Raw genomic sequence first — 11,706 nt, forward strand, 5'->3', positions numbered from 1 at the left:
TGCTGTCATACGCGGCTTTAAAATCGATAAAGAGATGGTGGGTATCGATTTGATGTTCCTGGGTTTTTTTTTTTAAAGATCTGCCGTAGTGTGAATATTTGGTCGATAGTGGACTTTCCTGGTCTGAAGCCACACTGATAAGGACCAATCAGGTTGTTGACGTATGGCTTCAGACGTTCACATAATACGGCAGAGAGGATCTTATACGCAATGTTAAGGAGACTGATGCCTCTGTAGTTGGCGCAGTTTAGAGGATCTCCTTTCTTATGCATCGGGCACACTATGCTGAGATTCCACTCACCGGGCATGCTTTCTTCCGACCATATTTTGCAGATGAGTTGGCGCATGCTCCCTACCAAGTCATCGCCTGCTGCTTTGAATAGTTCGGCTGCGATGCCGTCAGCTCCAGCAGCTTTGTTTGACTTAAGTTTAGATATAGCTATCTTCACTTCGTCAAGGTTGGGTGGGAGGAATTGTTGATCTGCGTCGCCGAGGTTTAGTGGTTCTGTCTCCTTTTCAGCGGAATTCGGTTCGTCATCACCGTTATATAATTTGGAGAAGTGGTCTTTCCATATTCTCAGCATCAACTGCGGTTCTACTAAGATGTTACCCTGATCGTCTTTACAGGCTTCGGTCATGGCTGGTACCCTTGGGAGGTTTTTTGTTTACCTTATGGTAAAATTTACGAACCTCATACCTGTTGTGACATCCCGCTATCTACTCGATCGCGCGCTTCTCATGCTCTCTCCTCTTCTCCTCGTAGAGCTCGCGAGCAGCTCTAGTCATTTTGTGTAGCGCCGTTTTGTATGACTGTTGTTTGGCTGCATTTGCCTGCTGACATTCCTCATCAAACCAGGGGTTGGTGGCCGTGTGAAACCTAGCACTTCAGATACGGAATTCCTGATGGCTGCAAGGGAATATTGCCACTAGTTGTTAATGGTCAATGCAGACTGCATAGGACTCCTTAAGAGGTTATTAGAGACTCGATCGAAAAAGGACATGGCAGTCTCTTGATCAGGATATCCAAAGCCGTACCTCTGCTATAACGAGGTAGTGGTCCGAGTCAAAGTTGGCCCCTCGAAATGGTCGGATATCCTACATACTGGAGAAATGTCGTGCGTCTATCGCAATGTGGTCAATCTGGTTGACATTTGATTGATCAGGAGATTTCCATGTGCCCTTGTGGATATTGAGATGTGTGAACTGCGTGCAAACTACCAGAGGTGGTGTCGTGCAGGCTGTATCTCCCGATTGTGCCACCAAAGATGTCTCCTCTTCCTAGCTTGGCATTAAAATCTTGTTAATTATTCGGTTGCACCTGGTCTGTTAAGGACCTAACATTCCACGTACATATTCGAAGTTCATTGTCCTTATTTCGTTTGCGTTTGTTGTCAACAGTGAATCCGTCCGTATGAAAGCTTTAACTTGGCCAGGAATACACCCCGACGGCACAACCCCTAACCTGTAGGGACAGATCCTTAGTATAACTCCAAGGAAGGGGAGCCGGATAAACCGCTCCTTACAGGCCTGGGCTCTGAATAAATCGAAGAAGCCCTATAAGGTGTTCACTTAGTAGTTCAACCTTACTGGAACTGTAGACGCCACCGTTGATTCCATCTCGAGATTTCGTCCGCTGCCGCCTGCATAAAGAGATGTGCGTTAGTGGAAACACCCCTCCCCCCTTTCTCGTTTGCTGCCCTCAACAACTTTCCACTATAGTTAGGGTAGGAGTTAATAGGCAAATGTAGGCTTTGAAAAAAACCTGTAGACGCTTGTGTTTTCTTGAATGCAAATGTCTTCCATTTGAAAATCGCATAAAAATATCGTTATCTCAAAAAAGCAAAAACCATTTAGTAAAACTTGCTGATCTGCCTCATTGTAGAAAAATTCAGCCCGATGACGCCGCCAATTTTTAAACAGCACCAAACAGTCACTCTTTGTGAGTGCATTGCTTTTTCGACAATCGCTCATGAATTATCATTTGCCTAAATGCGCCAATTCTGCTTATTGACGACTTCACTAAGGTAAAAATGTGCCTCATCACTGAAGATGATTTTCTTCGAAAATTAATCTGCCATTTCTTGCCACCATTCTAACCATTGAAGAAGCTTGAAATAATCAAGAGGCTTCAGTTCTTGAGGCAATTGCACCTTGTTAGTGTGTAAATGCAAGTCTTAATTCATCAACGATGGGTGTGAGAGGTGTAATTGTTGGGCGAGACGCGATGGCAAGCTGAGGGGTCTGCAATAATATCGCAAACAGCGACAATATTTTTTGCAGTAAGAGCATGTACTTGTGTTTTTTTTAAATCTCCTACAAACCTTGTTTTCGCAAAATTTTCCTGAATTTACGTAAATTTGGAAGATTAAATTGACCAACAAAATAAAGAATTGCACGATAAGCCTCAAAAACCTTAACGGTTTCCTTGATTATGTATTTTTCAATAATCAAATTGAATTAATCTTAAATTGAGAAATGTTAAATGAAATGCATACTAAAACTTGACGTTTAGGTGTGGTTTTCATTCAAGACCGGCTCTTAAAACTTAACCACCCTTTATCAACGTAGAGGATTAGTGTTGTAAAATGCAAAAATCTGTAGAAATGGATTGATTAAAAAGCTCGTATGCACTTTGTTGGATTCTTTTTTAAATTAAATACAAAATAATTAAACTTGACAATTCTAACCGAAATATTGAATACAATATTGCCACTTAAAACATCTGAGCACCTGAATCCCCCATAAGCCTTTCGATGTTTTTTTCTATATTTTTTTCACATAGATTTCTATCACCATGACACACAAAACTAGATTGACACACATCCATACACAACACATACATTAATAAAAATTGGCTACGATTTCTATTTCGTCCTTGATACTGACATAAAAATTCCCATACAACGATAAAACTAAACCATGCTGATGCCAAAGTGTTGCAACAAAACAATTTTCACTCTTCTACATCTGCAATGGAAGCCCTCTTTAAGAGCACCCAGTAACGATTTTTAATTGCACAACAATTGTAACAGCACTTTAAATCTTTTTTGTTTCATTTTTACCCCTTTATTCTTTTTTTTTTAGCAATAGAGCAACACAACGATGAGGTTTTAATCCTTGTGTCTTATAATTCATCAGTATTAAGAGAATAAAATGGATTTCCACAAAACTTTGTCCGCGTTAACCCAGTTTAAGCATCAGCTTGATGGGTTATTTAGATTCATTTTCATTTTTGTAGTTGTTGTTGTAGGTATACTTTTTTTTTTTTTTTTTTGGCGGAAAGAAAATAATTTTACAACGACCAACAACGTAAGCGTAAAATTAATGAAACCTATCAACTGAAGAATTAATGGTTCTTGTGATTTAATTAAAAATTTAATAAGGCATTCATCAAGGAAACGGACACAGTAGATACACTCACACATATACACAGGATAAAACAAATCCTGAGAAAACAACAAGCAAAGCATAACTTATTATTGGGTTCATGATCTTGTGCGGTTATAGCCTCAGAAATCTAATCAGTTTGAGTTTCATGTTATAATTGAGAAAAATGTTTCGCCTTTGATATTGATATTAATCTTTTTTCCAGTTCAGGATTTACACAAAACTATTCTATTTGATTCAGAGCTCTACGACTGGGCCCAAGTTTTTTAACCGTTAGTTATTAATTATTTCTGAAACTTATTAAAATATATTTATAAAGCGATCAAGTCGATTGAATTAGTTCTTCTATTTATTTTAGTAACCCTTTAAGTATTTTCATGACCTTTTAAGTGAAAGATTTAGGCATTTATTAGTCGCCTTGCTTCAAACACTTCTCTTTCCTATTGCAGTAACATAAAATAAATGTATTTATTATTTATTTAAAAAGGAATCCCTTAGGCCTCCAATTGATTGAAGACGGTCCTGGTTTTAATATCACAGATAATAATATTACTCATTAAGTCAAATTGATAAAATTATCTTTAAAAATAAAAACAAACTGATTTTTCATACTTTGCAGTTTATTAAGTTAAAAATTGATTGGTTGCATTTTATACACTCCATATCACTTTAATGAAGCCACTTGTTTCATTAAATTGGTAAACAATTTGGTATAATCAATAATCAGAAGATGACAAAAATTATTGGCATAAAGTTTAAACAATTGAATAGAAACTAAAAATAAAAAGAGGATGGGATGCGACCCACACTGATAACTTCTCATTCCGTCCGTCGATTTGTCTTGCTTAAAAGTTTGTCTTCTGTACTCGTATCAATTTTTACCAAATTTGCGTACCATTTTTTATAGATTTTATTTTTTATGAAAAAACGGACTGTTGGATTTTTATATAAAAATTACTGAATATCGAAAACAATATTTTCTGTGAAATAAAATAAGTTTAAAGCCAATATTTTTAATTTTTGAAAAGCTATTTAAGTCGAAAATCAATTTTTACCAACTTTTGTTAATTTTTTTCGGTTTTTGTTTTTTTTTTTAAAAACTGTTAATTCGATTTTTTTCAAAATTTTACTGAATGTTAACAACAATATTTTTTGAAAGAAAAAAGTAGTTTAAAGACAATATCTACAAGTTTTGAAAAGATTTTTGAGTCAAAAATCAATTTTTACCAACTTTTATACATTTTTGTTAAGGTATTTATTTTTTGTAAAAAAAAACTGTCAACTCGATTTTTCTCAACATTTTTCAGAATGTTGAAAACAATATTTTTTTATAACATAAAATAAGTTTGAAGCCTTAATTGCAACTTTTTAAAAAGATATTTGAATCGATATTCAATTTTTACCAACTTTAAGTAATGTTTTTTTTTTAGATTTTTATTTTTTAGAAAAAAGTACAATTATTTCGATTTTTCTTTTAATTTTTTTGAATGTTGAAAATAATATTTTTTGAAAGATAAAAGTAAATTAAATCCAATATCTCAAAGTTTTGAAAAGATAATTGAGTCGAAAATCAATTTTTACCAACTTTTATAAATTTTTTTAGGTTTTTATTTTTTTGTAAAAAAACTGTCAATTTGATTTTTCTCAAAATTTTATCAGATGTTGCACAAAATTGTTTCGGAGATAAAATCATATTTTAGTCGTAAAATTTTGGAGGTGACCATTTTTTTTTTCAGTTTTTATTTAAAAAAAAACCGTTTAATGGATTTTTTTCACAAAATATACTTCTTTAATATCTTACTTACTTAAGGTGGCGCTACAGTCCTGTGTGAACTAGGGCCTCACCCAACAAACTTCTCCATCTAGCTCGGTCCCTAGCTAGATGTTAACAGTTTCGCGCTCCAGGTTGGGTGAGGTCACCTTCCACCTGTGCGCGCCACCTGATCCGCGGTCTTCCTCTACTGCGCTATCCTGTGGGTGTGGATTCGAAGACTTTCCGGGCCGGAGCATTGGTTTCCATGCGCTCTACGTGACCCAGCCATCTGTTGCGGTAACATTTACCACAACAAGTTTCACTAGCCTATCTCATATCCTTTTTCCTTTTTTTATCCTTCCTTCCGTCGTTGCGGCTCCAAAATATTTTAAGAGTTCAGTAGAATCCTGCTTTCCATCAGTCAGTGACCTGCTCTTATTGTATTTTGGAAAAGCAAACAAAATAGGTTTCAATTGTAATGCGGTTGTGTGACAGAGGGTCCACATATTCACTTTAGAAATTTGTGACGGGCGGTCACAAAATACACAATTGAGTGTTCACACAAGGAAAAAAACGAAAGTGTGCATCCTTGGTATAATTGGCACACCAACCTAAAATTAGTATGGCTTAGTGCCCAACGTAAAGTGTCGGAATACTAAGTAAGGTCAACTTGCGATGTGTTTTTCCCTTTCCCTAAAATTGTCTGCACGAAAGTCTAAGGGTTTATAGTCTAAATTTCAAACTATCGGATTCTGCCTCTTAATCTTGGTTGAAAACGCTTTCCTCAAGTTATTAAACTGGGCCGGTTTGGGCTGGGGAATTTTATTCGCGAACTTTCAAAAATTTTTCGTTTACTTTTTAGACCAATTGAACTGAACTCGTCCATTAAGCCAAGGTTGGTGTTCAAATCACCAATGTGAAAGAGACCACAAAGGTTTGACTGGTTTTTGAATCGGCATGCACCCCAGCGAAAAAGCCGGGTGTCGCAGTTAGACCGAAAGAGAAAACCAGATCATAACAAAAGGTCAGAGTAGGATGGCAAACTTGTCGTGGCCTTTTGGATGAGGAAAGTTCGCCATGAATATGGGACTTTTTGATAGAAGCTAAGAGAGTGAGGTTGCAAAAGATAAGAAGTAGTGAAAAATTTTTGAGAAGACAAAAATAAAAGAAGAAAAAGTCGTGTTGGAAAATAACCAAATTAAAATTAAAAATTAAAAAAAAAGAAAAACCAGACATAAAATTTGTGAGGAAGACGTGATTGAGAAGAGAGGATCGATTTTGTTTAATACAGAAAGCTAAGTATTTTTTTTTTGTTGAGTGAGTTTTGTGTTTTTTTTCTACCTTTATTGTTGATTTGTGGTTGGCTATAAAGAGCCAACATTCAGCCCGATAGACTTTCGTCGATTTCTTTGTCTCCCGAGATTGCGGGACCTGCAACCTTTGTTCCTATACTCTTCGGGAACTTTCCCAAGGTGACCTTTCTTTGTGTCCTTTGTACACAACCAATTGTTCTCTTTTTCTTTTGTTCTTTCATTTTAAATTGTACAAATTTTTTTTGGAAAAAGTTCTGGGTTTTATCCCTATATTTATAAATGTTTCCCAGATACAAAATAAAATATCTTAACCTTTCTAGGTGAATAATTAATCTTGAAGTTTATTTTACTTTTTTGGGAAGTAAATTTTCGCTTTTTATTATTATTTATATTAACTGGTGATGGTAAGTACCATAATATTTCCTGGCGCCCATTTTCATTATTTTTTGCTACGCCCTTTGGTAGTACATTTTATTAATTTAATAATTAATTTCGATTTTATTAATCGAGTTCGATTAATAAAATCCACCTTTTCCAAACCCACCCCTAAACTGAGCTACTGGGTGACAGCACTGTTTTTGCTGTCGGTTGTTAAATTAACAAACCAACCTTTTTGGAATTTGACATTTGTCAATTGTTTTCAATAAGTAGGTATCCACTCGTGCGCGCCGGCTACCTACCCATTGTTATTTTAAATAATATCGTTTTGTTTTCTTGTGTTTTGTTTTGTTTAATTTGGATCATTTTACCGCCAACATAAATAATTAAGTAATATCATAATATAATTCGGGTTTGTTAATTTTACAACAATGGGCGCCCAACGTGGGGCTTTCGCTTTCGCTTTTGTCAACAAAAAAAAAGTCGTTGAACCTTTACCCTTCTGGCTAAGTCTACGTCGCTGTACAGCTCGTCGTTCCATCTTCTCCTCCACTCCCCTTCGGTGCAAACGGAACCGTAGATCACACGAACAACTTTTCTGTCGAACCGACAAAAGGTGCTTGCATCCGGTTTTGTCATATGGTTCTGCACCGTATAGCAGGACGGGGATGATAAGGGTCTTATATAGCAACACTTTGGTCCCTCGAGAGAGGACTTTACCACTCAATTGTTTTCTTAGTCCAAAGAAACATCGGCTAGCAAGAGTTATTCTGCGTTTGATCTCAGCGCTGGTGTTGTTTTCTGCGTTTACAGTGGAGCCTAGGTAGACGAAGTCTTTGACTACCTCAAAGTTACGTCTGTCGATGGTGACGTTTTGACCAAGACGTCGGTGTTGTATTTCCTTTCTAGACGACAGCATGTACTTTGTTTTGCCCTCATTAACCGTTAAACCCATTTTTTCCACTTCTGCCTCAATACTCACAAAAGCCCCCTTTGACATCATGCTGAGTTCTTCTGATTATGTCAATGTCATCAGCATATGACAGTAATTGGACAGACTTTTGAAAGATAGTGCCTTTAGTGTTGACGTGTGAGCTCTGCATTATTCTTTCAAGCACGATGCTAAAAAAATCACATGACAGCACATTACCTTGTCTAAAACCTTTCTTAACATCGAAAGGTTCTGTTAAGTTGCTACCAACCTTTATGAAGCACCGTGAATTCTCCATGGTCATTCTGCACAAACGGACTAGTTTGGCAGGGTTGCCAAAACTAGAGATGGCTCTATGCAGCTCGTCCCTGCAGGTGCTGTCCTATGCGGCCTTGAAATCGATGAAATGATGGTGTGTGTCGATTTGGTGTTCTTGGGTTTTTTCCAGGATCAGCCGTAATGTGAATATTTGATGCGCTGTGGACTTTCCTGGTCTAAAACCACATTGATACGGACCTATCAGGTTGTTGACGATGGGCTTTAGACGTTCACATATTACGGCAGAGAAGATTTTATAGGCGATGTTAAGTAGACTGATTCCTCTATAGTTGGTGCAGTTTAGAGGGTCTCCTGTTTTCAGGATCCGGCAAACTATACTGAGGTTCCATTCATCGGGCATGCTTTCTTCCGACCATATCTTACAGATAAGTTGGTGCATGCTCCTTACCAACTTATCTCCAGCTGCTTTAAAGAGCTCAGAATTCAAGCCCTTGATATCACGTTACAATATACTTGTATAATATAAAATTTAATTCAAGTCTCTAGAGATTTTGGTTCGCAAGATATTTAGTGTTAACCAAAATGTTCACCTTTTTTTCAAACTGCTATGGTTAAAAAAAACCACCCACGAAATTTTCTTGAGAGCCTTTTCTACATTTTTCTGCTTTATTATCTGTTTAACAAAATTTATTTAAAATCGATATCTCTTCTGGTTCTTGAGCTATGGACAACGAAAAAAAACGTCGCAAACGGGCGTACGAACGTACGCACAGACATCTTTCTAAAAATCTTTTATTTCGACTCTAGGGACCTTGAAACGTCGAGAAATGTCAACATTTTCAATTTGACAAATCGGCAAATTACAATAACTTCCTATGGGAAGTTAATAAGAGCTTTTGAAGAATCGACTATTGTACGGTAAAAAAATAACGAACAAGCAAACCCGAATTTAGTATTTAAAGTTATGTGAGCCTTTAAAAAAAATTAAACAGAATTGTTTTTAGTTACTCATTCAAAAATTACTGTTAACTAAATTTAAAAAAAATCTCCTGTGTCTTTAAAAAACCATTTTTGAGTTTTCAACTTGAAAAACAAAATAACAAACGACTTGGTAAATTTTTAAGTTCCCATAGGAATCGGTACGATCTCTTAAATTTCTTGACGTTTTTTTTGTAAGTAAGTTATTCCCTACAATATCAATATCTTACTTTGTTCTTCTAATACTTGGTGCGAAAACCATTTGTAATCAGTTTTTTGTTATTTTTGAAAATGTTGTGTCTTGTTAAAGAAAGTTATCAGTTCATTTTTATTTTATCAAATTTACCAACAATACTTTCCATAGTTTAAGTTCAAAATCCATTTTCATTAAAAAGATTTTTAGTCGAAAACCTAATTTTGATAATTTTAGTAGCATTTTTTAAAAGTTTTTGTTACTTATGTAATGCTTAGATTAGGTTAGGTTGAGGGGCTGACAGTTAATGTCTTTACCGTCACACTTAGATCAATACAGATCTATTGTGATACCCGTGAGTATTGCTACTCAAGCTTATAAGAAAAAGCTATGTGTTAAGTTAGTCAAGCCATTTAGAGGCTTTGACGAAGTTCAGAATGTTAGTACCTGACGAAATAGTTGCCAAACAGTTTCTTCCTAGTGTGCGGAGTGTCTTTAGGCACCTCTTCATCACCGCATCCTCTGCATAGATCATCTGAATTGATTCTCATCTTTTTCATATGATAACCTAACAGATTATGTCCGGTGATTATGCTTACGAGAGATCAAAGTGATCCTTTGTGTAGCTGCATAATTCTTTCTTTAACAGGTAGGGGTGCTAACTACTGAGCTTGGCTTACGTCAAGCATTGACCCTAATCTTGCTAATTCATCGGCTTTCTCGTTGCCTAGTATATCGCTAAAACATAGCAGAGTGTAATATTGTGCTGTGCGCCAAGAACATTAAGCTCTTCGCGGCAGCATGAAAAAAGCTTTGATTTTACCTCAGTGGCAGTAATTGCTTTGATTGCTACTTGGCTATTAATGTTAAAGGTGATATCAGCTCGTGGTATCGCCATCATTGATACCTTTTTAGCAGCTATTGTCATTGCCAGGACCTCCGCTTGGAAGATGCTATTGTAGTTTGGAAGCCTAAGCGAGGTGGTTAACTTAAAAGATTCAGAATAGAAGCCTACCCGTACACCAGTGTCCATTTTAGAGCCATCAATTTAGATAGCTATTGACGACTCACTTGAGTATGGTATATTATCTATCCATTAATCTCTGCTTGGGATGGCAGCCTGGAAAAGTTTTCCCGAAAATTCTATTGCAGGGGTAAAAGGCAATCGATGTCTCTTTGAATCTATCTTTGGTGTTCAGGCCCCAGTTTAGTTTTTTATCTTAAATCACACCGAGATACTTTGCGTGATCAGAGATCTTAAGAGGGCAGCCTTCAATTGAAGGTATTTTGCGCTTGTTAGTAAATAGCACTAGTTCTGTTTTAGCTGGATTGACTGTCATCCCACAGTTCCTAGTCCATTTGCTTACCAACAAGAGGGCGTATTCGGTTTCTTCACTGATAGTGGGTAGGAACTTACTCGCTGGTAATGCAAGATCATCAGCGTAGGCTATTATACTTACTCCACTTGATTTCAATTTAGAGAGTATGACGTTCATATCAAGAACCCAAAGTAACGGTGAGAGAATTCCATGTGGTAACTCTGACCCTTTCTTCCGCTAGCTTAGAGTTAATTTGTATCTTTCTGAGCATACACACTATCCACTGCGTTATTGCCTTTTCGACTTTGTGGTGGTCCAAGGCTTGCTTCGCTGTTTCGTTCTTCACGTTATTGAAGGCTCCCTCAATATCCTAGAACGTTGCAAGGGTGTATTTCTTGTCATTTGTCAAAGATTCCGTCTAGACCAGGTTATTTGTAGGGGGAAAAGGAAGTGAATGACCCATTTTATCCTTTCTTCCGATGGTATTAGTGTTTCTGTATGAGACTATGTTTCTGCACTGCGGATATCAGCGACGCAGCGAGGAAAATGAGTAATCACGAGGAGCTCAAGCGTTTCGTCACCGAATTCAGTCCAGCTGTTTATAGGTTTTTTGAGAGATCCAAAAGTGACTGAATCCTTGGTCAGAATTTTCCTGAGTCTTGCTGATACATTTGTACTTTCTATTTCGTCGAAGAAAGCCATCCATGAGCTACGTTTTGCTCGTTGTATTTCGACTTTAAAAATACGTTGACTGGTCTAATAATGTCCCCAATCAGCTTATTTCCTAGTTCTTTTGGCGACGTTGAAAAGTCTTCTAGTTTATTTTTTTTTAAGTAAGCTATTTCATTGTCCACTAGGGTGGTTTTTTCTAAAGCGTGATTCAGAACAACTCTGAGTTTTTCTGACGCAATATCTATGTCGGAGGGTTCTTAAATTAGAAGTGTGTCCGGGTTTTGAATCCCTGTCCTACTTCCCTACAGAATATATATTCCAGTTTGTTTTCCTGAAATTCCTTTATGGTCTGAGAATGATTCCTCTTTAAGAACATTCCATTGATCTATTACTTTTGTGCTTGAGTTATTGGTTAGGGGTAGCGTCAAGCACTTCTTTTCTATTTTTAGTTACAAAAGTGGGTTCGTTACCCCTGTTTGCTATTAAAAGATTATGAACTAGTA

This window comes from Eupeodes corollae, chromosome 2, assembly GCF_945859685.1.
Source record: "Eupeodes corollae chromosome 2, idEupCoro1.1, whole genome shotgun sequence".
NCBI classification, from domain to species: Eukaryota; Metazoa; Arthropoda; class Insecta; order Diptera; family Syrphidae; genus Eupeodes; species Eupeodes corollae.